We start from the raw sequence: 15,880 nt of genomic DNA, 5'->3' as shown, positions 1-15,880 counted from the left end.
AAACACGAGAGAAGAGAGTGTGTGTTCTTGGAATGACATTAGCTGGTTTTTCTTCCTCTTAACCACTTATACCCATTTTCAATGGTGAGAAATATGAGTGGTGGAGCATCAAGGTGAAGACATTGCTCAGATCACAAGAGCTATGGGACTTGGTCAAGTACAAGTTTGCTGACATTCTTGAACCTGATGAAGAAGAAGAAAAGAGATTGAAAAAAACCAAGAAAAATGATGCTAAGGAATTGTTCATTATCTAGCAAGCGGTTCATGACTCTATTTTCTCACGAATTGTTGCGACAACCACATCGAATGAAGCATGGTCAATTTTGCAGAAAGAGTATCAAGGTGATTCAAATGTTATAGTGGTGAAATTACAATCACTACGACGTGATTTTGAAACCTTGATGATGAAGAATGGGGAATCAATTGCTGATTTTTTGTCACGAATAAGGACAATAGTCGGCCAATTGCGCTCTTACGGTGAACACATTTCATAAGAGATAATTGTAGTGAAAGTTTTGCAAAGCTTGACGACAAAATTTGATCATGTTGTGGCTGCTATAGAAGAATCCAAAAATCTGTCAGTTCTCTCCATTGATGAACTGATGGGGTCTCTTCAATCTCATGAGGCGAGAATCAACAGATCAGTAGAAAAGAGCGAAGAGCAGGCATTTCAAGTGAAGGAGACATTCACAAATCAAGGCGACAATGACCGTTCAACAAACAATGATCGAGGAAGAGGAGGATTTTGTGGTGGTCGTGGCCGTGGTTATGGTAGAGGTACAGGCAGAGGAAGGAATGATGGACAGAGGCAATACAATGAGTAATGTAACATAAAATATGGCATACAATGTTATCATTGCAACAGATATGGCCATGTAAAAGCGGATTGCTGGTATAAGGATCAAAAAATTAACTTTGCAACAGAAAGTGATGAGGAAAACAAGCTTTTTATGGCTTGTATTGATGCTAACCTTAAGCTAAGTGATTTGTGATTTGTGGACAGCGGCTGTTCGAATCATATGACAGGCACCAAATCCTTGTTCAAGGTGCTTGATGAGTCACAAAAGATAAAGGTGCAGCTTGGAAACAAAAGGGAGATGCAAGTTGAAGGGAAAGGTACGGTGAATTTTTTTTACTAGCCATGGAGAAGGAAAAATTTTGGACATTGTTCAATTTGTTCTTGATATAGGATACAATTTGTTGAGTGTTGGACAACTAATGGATGGTGGATATTCTGTCATATTTGATGATGATGCATGTATCATCAAAAATAAAAAGTCAGGCAAACAAGTCCATGTCCACATAACTCTAAACAAAATGTTTCCATTGGATGTTTCAAACATGGAGAACTTTGTTCTTGCTGCAAGTACAAAGGATGACTCGAAGCTATGGCATTTGAGGTATGGACATCTCAATATTAAAGGCCTAAAATTGCTAAGTGATAAAGGTATGGTTCTTGGACTACCAAAAATTGGCTTTCTTGATTTATGTGAGGGGTGCATTTATGAAAAGCAAACTAGGAAGCCATTTCCTATTGGAAAAGCATGGAGAGCTACTGAATGTTTAGAATTAATTCATGCTGATCTATGTGGTCCTATGCAAATCGAGTCATTGGGTGGGAGCCATTACTTCTTGTTGTTCACTGATGATTATAGCCGCATGAGTAGGGTGTATTTTTCGGAAAACAAGTTAGAAATTTATAAAAAGTTCTAGAAATTCGAGGCTATGGTGGAGAACCAAAGAGACTGCCATACCAAGGATATAATTCTTTTTTCCATATGGGTAAACAGCTTCAAAAGCTGTTATTATATCCTACAATTGATTAGCAATGACTTTTCATAACTTGAAATTGATAAGGGCTGCGCGAACGCAAGCCCCCACTGCCACAAATTATGACGTAGTCTCTCCCTCTTGGGGAGACCTTAAAGCAACACCCCTCCCAAGTGCAATGTAGGTCACTGCTCTAGGCCATGAGTCTTCCTGATTACTCATTAACCCCGTCCAGGTAAGTATGTTTCAATGTTGCCCTATCCTCTCTCCTTATACACCGCCCCTTATGTTTTGTTTACTATATATTAGCAATGTGGGATTCAGGTTGCATTGGGGGTATAAAGATCTAGAACATTTCTATCTTTCAATGCTTCTAAACACTAATTATTAACATTTCCCAATCCCAATTTCTTTCGATAATAATATTGTTTTATTTTATTAACATTGTTCTTAATTTTATAGTGATGTGTTAAATACTTCTAAATATCAAATATTGATCGTTCAAAATACCCATAAATATAAAAGTACGCCTATTGTTGCCTTGTATAATACACTTGAATTCCAAGTGATATTTTCATGTTAAGTAATTTAAGATTGAAATACCTTTTTAAATCAAATTCGATTTAGGATTATTAAGTGTGTAAATCATATCTATATTTATAAATCCATTGTACAATCTCTATTTAGAAGAAAGAAAACCAAAAGCCTACCTAATCCTACTTAGTTAATAATAAAAGTACTTATTTGGATAAATTGATTGAAAAAGATTTATTCCCAAGACAACAAATTTTATTGAAGTAGAGTCTACATAGTAAAAAAAAAAATTATATTCATTAGATATGATTTAGCCCTTTTCTCGATAGTTTAATTTATACAGCGATGTGCTGAATCCAAAGAAAAGAGCGGATGAGCAATGCATACATAGTGAAAATGGTAAGAACAACATAATAGGAAGACAAAACATTAACTCATCTCAATTCCTATAACGTACACCAAATTTCTATTCTAACTTTTTCAGACTCACCTCCTTATGCTTATTCTATCAAAGCCTTGTAAATTTCCCTATCCATATAAATTGGTTGACTGAGTTGGTGTCACGAGTCAACTCAATATTAACTTAGTTGTGAAAGTACTAAAATACCCCTACTTTAAAGGTAATTAATATTATTATAAGGGTATTTTCATACTTTTATATAATTTTCAAATAAAACAACTGAAAAACATTATTTAGTAATTGATCACAAGAACAATAAATTTATATAAAAACTTCTTTGCTCACAAATAATCATTTGTTGATATATTTTAGGAAAAATATTTAGTACACTGCTAATGAGTGTTCTATAGGGTATAGCAAAATATTAAAAAAATCAAAAATAGAGAGATACATGACAACTTTTTAAGGCCACTATAAAAAAGTACATTGCTAGTGTATAAAATACTAATTCATATTTTTATAGTAATGTTTTAATTATCTAATATTTTATTCATCCCAAATTGTGAGTGCCATAAAATTTAAAAATATTAATAAGCATTGTAGCTATCATTATGAAAATTATCGGAAGTTAACAAACAATCATTCTACTTAAAAATATAAGGTTAGAAATCTCATCGAAGCTAAAATGTTATATTTTTAGAAGAAAGATCCAAATTCCCTAAACAATTAACCATTAAAAGAGTTTGAAGTCATGAAAAGAGGAAAAAATGGTGTAACTCATATGAAAGTGAATTGAAACCAAGCTTACTCCACCCATATGTTCCCAACCATACCCCATCAATACGATCCAACTCAAAATGTGTATTCTTACACTTCATTCCTGTAACCTTATTCAACCAGTTTATTACAATTTCTATAGTTGCGTTTAATACCTCATCAAGTTCTTTGATTAAATCAAGCTCACAACTTTCTTATCATTGGTGAAAGAGGCTTGTTACCCCTGTAATACTTATTATTCTCTTTGTTCTTATTTTTCAATTCTCCATTTTTATTGCTCTTTTACTAATTTTAGTATCTACTTTTTCTTTCTATTATGTTACATTTTCTTTTTATTATTTCTCTAGTAGATAGTAATTACCTCGTATGCAATTAATTAATTCAATTAAAATTTTAAACTTATATATTTATAGATCGAATTTTGTGAAATAATCAACAATTGAATTATAAATGGTTGTATCAATTAGTTAATAAATTACCTAAATTTAATAAAAATTATCAAGAAATACTAATTGTTGCTACGTATAATACGCTTGGATCAACAAGTTTATCACAACCTTTCATTATTGTGTCCAACACTTGATCAAGAATTTTCGGAATGCATTTTTAAATACAAAAATCTCTTACAAATAAAATAAATGTTGAAATGCTAAATCCTTCAAATATTTTGAACACCTTAAGTTGATAAACAAATTGTTTCATCTTAATTTTGGGGGAAAAAGAAGAGCAAACTCATTAACTAGAAATTGTAGGGTTTTACCTCGAAGGGAACTCTTCCAGAAATTCTCAAAGGCTATGTAACACTCTAAACCCAGTCTGGACGTCCAGCCCAAGTTTAGAGAGTTACCTTGTCAATTACCAAAGGTCACACCACAATACAATAAAGTTAAACCATGCTTCATAACACATTCATCAGAAAACTAATTAAGTATATAATCTTCAAAATTCATACTACTATCGTTTACCGAAGTCCTAATATATACTACTTAAGGAAAGACAAATGCTTGACGGAACATCTGCTACACTGACTCGTTCAAGGTTGGGAATCACCTGAAATCCAATCAGAAAAAATGAGTTTTGAACCCAGTGCGTAAAAGAAGTTTATTCAATTAGTATTCATTTGTAAAGTAGTTTCAAATTCAGAGATACGATTTGGTACAAAACTATTTACAGTTCATGTTCAGAACAGATCAGTTATATACCAACTCATATATATATATTGCAAATCAAATTTAGATGCAAATATTCCTAAATCCCATCCGCTGCACACCATCTTCGACCATCCCAACACATCGTTAAAGACATTCAATGCCCATCCAACCTTACACACTGCTTACACACCGCAAGTTTCTATTTGACCCGTTCGTGTACCTAGCCGTGTGGCGTCGACAACCACCATTTCCAACGACCGAAACATGCAAAATTAAGGGTTTTTCTACGCACTTGGTTTCGTTTTGACTGGGAAACAACATGGAGATTACCTAGAACCTAATTAATCATTCAAAAACCAATTACACCATCAATTTCAATATTTAGCAAAATCAACCCATCGCTAAGATTATGTCGAAAGATTCGACGCAATTCCAACTCAATTCGTACAACCACCTCGCACAAAACAGGAGAAATCATAGTAACATGTTGGATTAACGTCTCTTGTAATATCCTTGCCTAAACAAAATAACCAGTCGAGTGTTTAACAGAACGTTAAGTAAACGAGCAAAATCCTGTTTCGATAAAAAAGTGCTAACACAACAAAAATAGCAAACGAAAGAGAATCACAACGGAACTTACACAATATCAACCTTATAGGCAACAAAACTTCCCAATTCACAAAAATCAACCACAGAAAAATAAAAAGAAGAAAGAACAACAAAAATAAAGAACTTAAAAGTTTAGAAACGTAAAAGAACGATAACATTTCCTTAGAATGTTTTAAATTAACCACCACCCCTTCCAGCATTTGCAAAAAAAATATATATTTCCTAATACGTACGATAGGATTCAAACTCGAAACCAGATAGAATACAGACAGATGCTTAACTAGTGAACCAGCAGGCTCATTCTTGACACTGATTTACCTAGAATTAAACTTAACTACGACAAGCATGAATGAAGGTTGTTTTAAAAACAATCACAAAAACTTTTTAACAATGCAACTCGAACTCTAGACCTTAAACACAAAAGCAGAACACAGAACCACATATACAGAAATTTAATTACTCCATATTCTCACAATTAAATTCCTAAAATTTTGGGACGTTACAACTTTCTTCCCCTAAAAGAAATTTTAGCCTCGAAATTTTACCTCCGTGAAACAAATACGGTTACAGATATGAAATTGCTTCTTCGGGTTCCCACGTGGCTTCCTTAGTACTGTGGTTCTGCCATAGAACCTTTACTAAAGGGACAATTTTTTCCTCAGCACTTTAACATCATGCTCCAAAATCCGGACAGGTTCTTCTTCGAATGTTAAATCCAGTCGCAACCCAATCTCGTCAACCGTAACAATATGCGACAGATCTGAACAATACCGTCTCAGTATCGAGGCATGAAACACATCATGAATTCGATCCAGGTCCAGCGGTAATTCCAACTGGTAAGCAATGGGTCTGACCCACTTTAAGATACGATAAGGTCCAATGAATCTCGGGCTTAGCTTGCCCTTGCATCCAAATCGGATGACCTTTTTCCACGATGATACTCTCAAGAAGACTTGATCACCAACAGAAAACTCAATATCTTTCCCTTTTAAATCAACATAAGACTTTTGCGAATCCGATGTGGCTTTTAATCGGTCCTGAATTACTTTCATAGTGTTCTCAGTTTCAGAAACCAGCTCAAAACCCACTATCCGACGTTCACTTAGTTCTGTCCAACATAACGGAGTACGACACTTACAGCTATATAATGCCTCATAGGGTGCCATCTGAATACTAGACTGAAAACTATTGTTGTATGTGAACTTCGCCAACGGTAAGTACTTCCCCCAACTACCACTGAAGTCTATCATACAACCCAGAAGCATATCTTCTAAGATCTGAATGACTAGCTCCGACTGTCTATTAGTCTGAAGGTGATATGCAGTGCTAAAATTAAGTCGGGTGCCTAAGGCCTCATAGAGTTTCTTCCAGAATCGAGATGTAAATCGCGGTTCTCTGTCAGAAATTATCAAGACAGGAATTTCGTGTAGCCTCACAATTTTGGCTATATACAATTTAACTAATTTCTGCAAAGAGTAATCCGTTTGGATAGGAATGAAGTAAGCCAATTTGGTCAGCTGATCAACTATGACCCAAATTGAATCCTTTTTAGTAGGAGTTAAAGGTAACCCCGTAACAAAATCCAGTGTTACCCGCTCTCATTTCCACCGTGGAATCTTAATTGGCCGAAGCAGTCCAGAGGGCAACTGATATTCGACCTTAACCTTTTGACACGTCAGACAGTGGGATACAAAAACGACTACCTACAGTTTTAGTCTGAGCCACCAATAAAGCTCTCGGAGATCCTGGTACATCTTGTTCCCATCAGGATGCATAGTTTAGGGACTATTATGTGCCTTCTGCAGTATCGAATGCCTTAATTCTTTGTCACTATGTATACAAATTCGGCCTTTGAAGTATAACAATTGTTGCTGTTCAAACTAAAATCAGAATTCTTGTTCGAGTCAATATATTGCATACGCTGGACTAAAGATTTGTTGTTCAATTGCTTAGTTCGAATCTGCTCCACCCAAATGGATTTTACTTGTAATTCAACCAACAACCCTCCATCCTCAACCAAACTCAGACGAGCTAACATTGCTCTCAGGTCCGCCACCGCTCTACAGCCAAGGGCATCAGCTACCACATTAGCCCTCCCTAGATAGTATTCTATGGTGCAATCATAACCTTTAAGTAACTCAAACCATCAACATTTACGAAGAATTAACTCTTTTTGGGTTAACAAATACTTGAGACTCTTGTGATCGGTGTAAATAATACACCTTTCACCATACATATAGTGTCTCTAGATTTTTAGAGCAAACACAATAACAGCTAGTTCAAGATCATGCGTAGGGTAATTACCCTAATATGTTTTTAGCTACCGCAATACGTAAACGACCACCTTACCGTCTTGCATAAGCACACATCCTAACCCTACATATGAAGCATCACTGTATACCACAAACTCCTAACTCGATTTCGGTTGAACTAAAACGGGAGCTTGGGTCAGAACTAACTTGAGCTTATTGAAACTAGACCGTTGTACCTTAGATCACACGAACGGAACATTCTTACGCAGTAGTTTCATTAGAGGTGACACAATTAGAGAAAATTCTTCGACAAACCTATCCTTCGACAAACCTTCAGTAGTAACCGGCTAAACCTAGGAAGCTACGAAGCTCAAATACTTTTTACGGTTGTTTCCACTCAACAATAGCTTCTATTTTCTTGGGATCAACTCGGATCCCTTCCACAGTTACCACATGACCCAGAAAAGTGACCTCCTGTAACCAAAGCTCGCACTTACTGAACTTGTCATATAACTGCTTTTCTTAGAGTATTTGAAGTAAAAAGCCAAGATGATTATCATGTCCAGTCTCAGTTTTAAAGTAAATCAGAATATCATCGATAAAAACCACATAAACTAATCTAGGTACAGTTGGAACACACAGTTTATCAAATCCATAAACGCCACCAGGGCATTCGTTAAACCAAAAGGCATGACCAGGAACTCGTAATGTTTGTAACAAGTCTTGAAGGCAGTTTTATACACATCAACCTCTTTCACTTTGAGCTGATGGTAACCTGAGCGCAAGTCGATTTTGAAGAAAATGGATGCTCCTCGAAATTACTCGAACAAGTCGTTAATTCTCGGTAACGGGTATTTATTCTTAATTGTTAACTTGTTTAATTACCGGTAATCTATACACATTCTTATCGACCCGTCTTTCTTCTTAACAAACAACACCGGTGCCCCCCACGGAGACACACTCGGTCGAATGAATCCTTTATCAAGGAGTTCCTGAAGTTACGCTTTTAGTTCGGTCAACTCCTTCGGTGCCATACGATAGGACGCAATAGACATTGGAGCAGTACCTGGTAATAGGTCAATTCCAAACTCTACCTCTCTATCTGAATGTACTCCAGGAAATTCCTCGGAAAAGACATTTGGAAATTCCCTCACAATACGGATATCTTTGATTGAAAGTTTTACGGGGAAAAAATCAAATACGTAAGCAAGATATGTCTCGCACCCCTTTCGTACTAACTTATCTACTACAAGGGCAGAGATTACATTAGAGAGGTAATCTCGATGCTCACCAACTATAACTACCTCGTCATTGTCATTCGGTCTTAGAGTAACTCTTTTAGTTGTACAGTCCAGACTAACCCGATACTCAACGAGCCAATCCATTCCCAGAAATAAATCAAACTCATTAAAGGGTAATTCCATTAAATCAGCTGGAAACCCCATAACTTGGAGTTCTAGAGGTACCCACCTGTATACTCTATCAACTCGAGTTGACTGCCCTAATAGACTAATCACAAAAAACTCTTTAGTAGTATTCTCACCAGTTAAACCTAGATTTAAAGAAATAGTACTAGCTATATACAACTGAATAGATTCAATATCAATGAGAGCATAATACGAAACAGAATGAATAAAAAAGGTACCTGCAATGGCATCAGTATCATCGCGCTCCTCGTGGCGTCTTGCCACATAAACTAGTATCGACTGACGAGCCTCAACCTGACTTACACCTCAACCTAGTGTTCGTTGTCCTCTCCCAGATCCATTACCATTACCCCTACCAGTACCACGACCTCTAAATGGTTGTTGAACCTCTCTCGGAGGTTGAACTGAATTTAGAGCTGAAATATGTACCGTAGCTGACACTGAATTTGGGCGACGAGGGCAATCCTTAACTCGATGCTCCATCGACTTACAACGGAGACACACTCCTAACTTCTTCCAACACTCGCTCGAATAGTGCTTCCCACATTCACCACACAACTGAATCTCAATCACTACAGGTGGTGCCTTGGCCCTCGAGGGCCTATCAAACCTTGCTCGCTTCTTAGGGCATTGAACAGAATTAGAGGGACCCGAATCCCTCTTAACCTTATTCTGATCCTTCTCACGATCACGATGTTCGCGCTCAATGCACTTCACTTCTTCCACTATCTTCACTTTGTTAACTAGAACTGCGAAAACCTGCTCCCTTTGAGGAGCTATCAGAACTTGCAGGTCATACCTCAATCCCTCCTCAAATCGCACACATTTATCGTAGTTGAACGCTACTAAAATCCATGCATATCTATTCAGTCACAGAAACTCAGCTTCATATTCAGCCACAGACTGGTCGCCCTGAACTAGGCTTATAAACTCACGTCGGTGAGCCTCAACATAACTCGCCCCCACATATTTACCTTGGAAAACTTCTTGAAATAGTCCCATTTCACTTGTTTAGGCTAAGCACATTGCTCAACGGTTAACCACCACTGACAAGCTTTGTCCTGGAGTAGGGATACAGCACCCCTCAATTTCTGAGTAGGAGTACAGTCAATGTCTGTCATAATATGCTCGGTAGCCTCGAGCCAATATTTAGCAACAGTAGGTGCGACTCCTATAACGCCACTAAATAGTTCAGCACCATTCGACTAGAGTCGTTCAGTAATTGACCCTCGGCCTTCCGATCTCGAATGGCTCCTAACGACCCTCTCCAGTGCCCAAATCATGGCTTGGGACAGTGTGTCTTCCCCAGCCGTCGGAGTATGGGAATACGTCTCAGCAGTGGGAGTACCAATAGTCTCGCTGGTCTGCAGATTGGGCATACTACCCATAGAGAATGACTCAGCTCGAGCTCTTCCTCGGTGTCCTCGACGCCCTCGCATACCACGTCTACGACTACCGCTCGAACTCATTTTAGCATGCTAGCTACAATATCAGAATACACAGATCAATTCAAACATCTAGTAGGATGATTCCACCAGTTCACCTCAAAACATTTTATCCACAACAGGTTAAGGGTTACAGTCTTTATAACAGAATAGAAATACTTACAGGGTCAACGTCGGAGACTCGGTCGTTTACTAGAGTTTCAGTGTTTCTATATTGGTTCAGATACTAATTATCACTAAGATACTTTTCTCACACATTATGAGCCCAAACACAGTCCGGTATTGACAAACCTGACTCTGATACTACTAAATGTAACACCCTAAACCTGGTCTAGATGTCTAACCCAAGTTTAGAGAGTTACCTCGTCAATTACCAAAGGTCACACCACAATACAATAAAGTTAAACCATGCTTCATATCACATTCATCAGAAAACTAATTAAGTATATAATCTTCAAAATTCATACTATTATCGTTTACTGAAGTCCTAATATACTACTTAAAGAAAAAAATGTTTGACTGAGCATCCGCTACGCTGACTCGTTTAAGGTTGGGAATCACTTGAAATCCAATCAGAAAAAATGAGTTGTAAACCCAGTACGTAAAAGAAGTTTATTCAATTAGTATTCATTTGTAAAGTAGTTTCAAATTTAGAGATACGATTCGATACAGAACTATTTACAGTTCATGTTTAGAACTGATTAGTTATATACCAACTCATATATATATTGTAGATCAGATTCAGATGCAAATATTCCTAAATCCCATCTGCTATACACCATCTTTGACCATCTCAATACACCGTTAAGGACATTCAATTCTCATCCAACCCTACACACCTCAAGTGTCTGTTTGACACGTTTACAGTAACATAACTTAGTTGCTAGATCATAATACCTCATAACACCCCGACCTATGCAAATGCAAAGTACAATTATCCACAATACATTTATAGTTATAATATTCATACGTTCATTATAGAGTATTAGAGAGTTCTCATTCAATCAAATTCAGATCATTCATACAATGGGGAAATCATTATTAGACATAAACAACATTTACGGCCTCAAAAATGAGTTTCGAGCCCTTTTTACAATGCCACACGGCCTGGATGCACGATTATATCCTTGCCTGTGTGGCTCACACGGCCTGGGCATACGCCCATACCCCGACCCGTGTGGTTCTAACGTATAAATAGAGAGTTACACATCTTGGACACACGGCCGTGTCGTTGCCCGTGTGACTCACATGGCCTGGGCACACGCTCGTGTGCTTACTCGTGTGGTCCTAAATCACAAACAGTGAGTTATTCGACCTAGATACATGCCCGTATGAACCCTGCACTAACATGGCCACACACAGCCTGGACACACGCTCGTGTGCCTTGCCTGTGTGGCTCCAAATCAATGAACAGTGAGTTACACGGCCATCCACACGGCCTGGACACACGCCCGTGTGCCTGGCCGTGTGGCATCGACAGCAACCATTTTCAGCGACCGAAACTTGCAAAATTAAGGGTTTCTCTATGCACCTAGTTTCATTTTGACGGGGAAACAACATTGAGACTACCCATAACCTAATTAATCATTCAACAACCGATCACACCATCAATTTTAATATTTAGCAAAATCAATCTGCCGCTAAGATTATGTCGAAAGATTCGACTCAATTCCAACTCAATTCGTACGTTCATGTAACAGCCCAATTTTGACCCTAGTCGGAATAGTGGTTTCGGGACCATGAATCCGAGTTAGAAAAATATTTTAAAATTATTTTCTGTGTTTATTATGTATGAATTTACTTGTGTGAAAATTTTGTGCTTTAATTTTGTCGTTTGAGTGTCCGATTAAATAAAATGATTAAATTGCGTAAAATGAAAATTTAGTGGTTATTTCAAAAAGGGCCGAATAGTGGTTGTTCTTTAATTATGGGGGTTTTATGTTGCAATTTGACCATTGAAAAGATAGTGGACGGCATTATGTTTAAAATATATAGTTTTTATATTATTTATAAAGGTTATAATAATAATTTATATATTATAATGTTATTATAATAAAAACAAAACATAAGAAAGTGGCCATATTCATTATCTTTGTGCCAAATGAAAAGAGAAAGAAAATAAGAAAACCAAGCTAGGTATTCGGCCCTTGCTCAAGCAAATTAAGGTACGTTTCGGTTTCGGTTTTTGATGATTTTTATGTTTTTGAGATCGTTGTTTCGAATACTACTCGACCCATGCTTAAATTTTTGAATTTGATGATGATTTTGTGTTTTGCAATTGTTGAAAGCTTGTAATTTTGTTGTTTAATGATAGAAAATAAAATATATGAAATGGATATATATATGTTGAAATTGAATTTTTGATGTTTTTGAGTAATTAAGGCTAAATTGCAAAAATAATAAATTGAGGGACTAAAATGTGAAATAAATGACATGCATGGATTTATATGAGCTTAGTGCATATTCGGCCAAGCTATTGTGCAAGGAAAGTTTGTTTATTTTGTATTTTTGTGAAATAGGGACTAATTTGTGAAAAATGTGAAATGTTAGGGGCAAAAGTATAATTTGCCTATTTATGTGTTTTTGGATTTAATTAAATGAATATGTGGTTAAATTAGTTAAATTTGAACTTATTTAGATCAAGAACAGAAGAAAACGGAATTAGATCGGGGAAAGTCGAAAGTAGTTGACTATGTCTGTCGATATCCGAGGTAAGTCTATTAGCAATTTAAAAGTTAATAAATCAATATTTATACATGTATATCGATTGTATACTTGATGAGCTGTAATTAAATGTTTATAATTTGAAGTATAAGTATAAATTTTATATAAGTATTTGATAGTTTCTAATATACAAGTATAATCTTGTATCATGAGTTAAATTATAGGTTTAAATTTTATATAAGTAAAGGTGAGATTCGGATAGGCATGTATATATATGAAAATCTATTGTAATGAAATTAGGTAAGAAATTATACTTGTATATGATAGATTCAAAATATATGTAATAGCATGAATAAACCTTGAATTTAGATAAAGGTATGAATATGTGTATATATATATATATATTTATAATTATATACATAATGATCGAATATATATACATATATATATAGTTTTTGAATTTAGTGGAAGTATGAATGTTGTATATGTATAAAATCTTGGTTTTAATCCAAGGTAAGTATGATATATACATATATATGTATATTAGGTCCTAATATATGTATATAAATATATATATGTATAAACTCTTAGATTTGATTAAGATATGTAACTTATATTTGTATATGTGAGTCGGTAATTATATATATATATATTATATTTGAATGATCGGTATACATACACGTATATGATTTTATAGTGAATTTAGGTATGACAATTATACAAGGTTACATGAGGTTCGATTATGATAATATACAAGCATATATTAATGTAAAGTTCTTGAATAGCATTGAAAGTATGAAATTATTAGTTGGATTATTAAAAGATGATCGAATATATGATATTAGTAGTAGATTAATGCATTAAGTTATATATATATATATATGTTTGGATGTATAATTAAATTATTGAGCTGGAATTGATGTTTGAACTTTATACATCTATGTTATTTAAAGATATAGTTTATAAATTATTGAGCTGAATTTTATGTGGATTCTGTATACAAATATGAGATACAACTTATGTGAATTGAGATTTTTTTTAAAGCTTAGTACCAATCAGATTAAGTGCCGGTGAACTGAATCAGGCTATAAGCCTAGCAGGCTAAGTGCCGGTGAACTGAATCAGGCTATAAGCCTAGCAGGCTAAGTGCCGGTGAACTGAATCAGGCTATAAGCCTAGCAGGCTAAGTGTCGGTGAACTGAATCAGGCTATAAGCCTAGCAGGTGAAGTGCTAGTGAATCTGTTTAAATTAAGTGATTATATGCATTGGGTATATATATATATATATATATATATATGATTTTGGTTATATGTAATGGATAAATATATGAACATTTGTTTCAATGTATTTGATGAGCATATAAAGTTCGGATCTTTGTGATTAGTGAGTATGTACATATATTGGTTGTCATGAAATTGTTGGATATATATATATACATTCGGCCAAATGTTAAACTTATGTGTATTTGGTTAAATATGGATTTGATGTATAGTACGTGTTTGATAAATGTATTTTTCGATTATGGAAATGTATATGAATATTGAAAACATGATTTGATTTTGTTGTAACTAATTAAATGTTGTTAAGTTATCTATTTGCTTATGACTTACTAAGCTGTAATAGCTTACTCTGTGTGTTTTTCTTATGTTTTTAGAGTTCTAAAGACTTGCTCGGGTTGGAAGACGTTGGAGTCGTGATCACCCTATCCGGTTATGGCTTCGGTAAATTAAAGCTTTGAGTTTTTGGTTATGTGGCATGTATTGGCTAGTTTTAATTTAGTTTTGTATATATATTTAGCCATGCGAAAATGGCTTGATCTAATGCTAATGATCCAAGGTTTAAGTAATTTTGGTCATAGTAAAGGCGTGGGGAATGCTTGGTATATGAATTTGATAAGACATAATGATATATATATATATATGTGTGTGTGTGTCTTTGATAAGTTATTTGATAATTCGGTATGTAAAGGACTAATGGTTTTAATGCTTGAATTACAAAATGTGTTATATGTATACATAGTGGTATGATCGATTATGGTAATTGACTTATTATTGTAAGTATGAAATATTTGCATTGGGTGTGTATATGAAATTTTGATATGATTTATACTGTATGGAATTGGCATGTTTTAAATGGCTAAAGTACTTGGAAAATGGCTAATGTTAGTCAAGTTAATCAAGTATGTATTGATTTTATATGTATTTTAGGCTTAATAATTAGCATGCGAATTAAGTGTAAATTGTATGGTTAGTTTGCTAGCCAAATAGAAGATAAGATGAATGGCAAAGCATACTCATGTTTTGTACTTAAATGGGAAGTTAGGCATGTATGACTTATTAGGTGAGTTTAAAAAAGAAAAGAAAAGTGGTGCATAGTTGATAAGGTTAAATGCATTAGTGGCTAAGATGTTTATATGCTAAACTTGACTATTTGGTGAAATTGATTATGTCGCATTTTCTAATGGACAATAAGCCGAGCGATATGGATTGTTTGGTTTTATGCACATGAATAGAAGTATGAATTGATATATTTGATATTCAGCTTAAGAAGTAAAATATGCTTGGATGTCTTAATGTATGTACATGGAATTTGTAATGTGATGAGTCATCTTATAATTTTATTTTGAATGATATGAGTAAGAGGTATATATGTTTCGAATGATGGGATTTTAAAGCATGTGTAATATGACTATTTTGAGCCGTGTTTTATATGGTAATGCCTTGTAACCTTATTTCGGCGACGGATACAGGTTATGGGTGTTACAATTCACCTCGCACGAAATAGAAGAAATCATACTAACATGTTGGATTAATGTCTCTTGCAATATCCTTTCCTAAACAAAGTAACCAA

The 15,880-nt window shown here is 35.1% G+C and overlaps 1 long non-coding RNA gene and 1 other non-coding gene across 2 annotated transcripts; one reads left to right on the top strand and one right to left on the bottom strand.

Annotated features, from left to right (window-relative positions):
• Nucleotides 1-1,853: 1,853 nt before the first annotated feature.
• On the bottom strand, nucleotides 1,854-2,013 carry LOC128037431 (U1 spliceosomal RNA). Its single transcript, XR_008193388.1, has one exon. It is a non-coding gene; the product is annotated as a U1 spliceosomal RNA (small nuclear RNA).
• Nucleotides 2,014-12,450: 10,437 nt separating this feature from the next.
• On the top strand, nucleotides 12,451-14,893 carry LOC105775863 (uncharacterized). The gene is made up of 3 exons (XR_001127750.2): nucleotides 12,451-12,530; nucleotides 13,004-13,076; nucleotides 14,685-14,893. It is a non-coding gene; the product is annotated as an uncharacterized LOC105775863 (long non-coding RNA).
• The last annotated feature ends 987 nt before the right edge of the window (nucleotides 14,894-15,880 follow it).

The sequence above is a fragment of the Gossypium raimondii genome, unplaced genomic scaffold (genome assembly GCF_025698545.1).
Source record: "Gossypium raimondii isolate GPD5lz unplaced genomic scaffold, ASM2569854v1 Contig00257, whole genome shotgun sequence".
Taxonomy (NCBI): domain Eukaryota; kingdom Viridiplantae; phylum Streptophyta; class Magnoliopsida; order Malvales; family Malvaceae; genus Gossypium; species Gossypium raimondii.
Note: the sequence above shows the minus strand (reverse complement) of the source record. Positions and strands in the feature narration are given on the sequence as shown.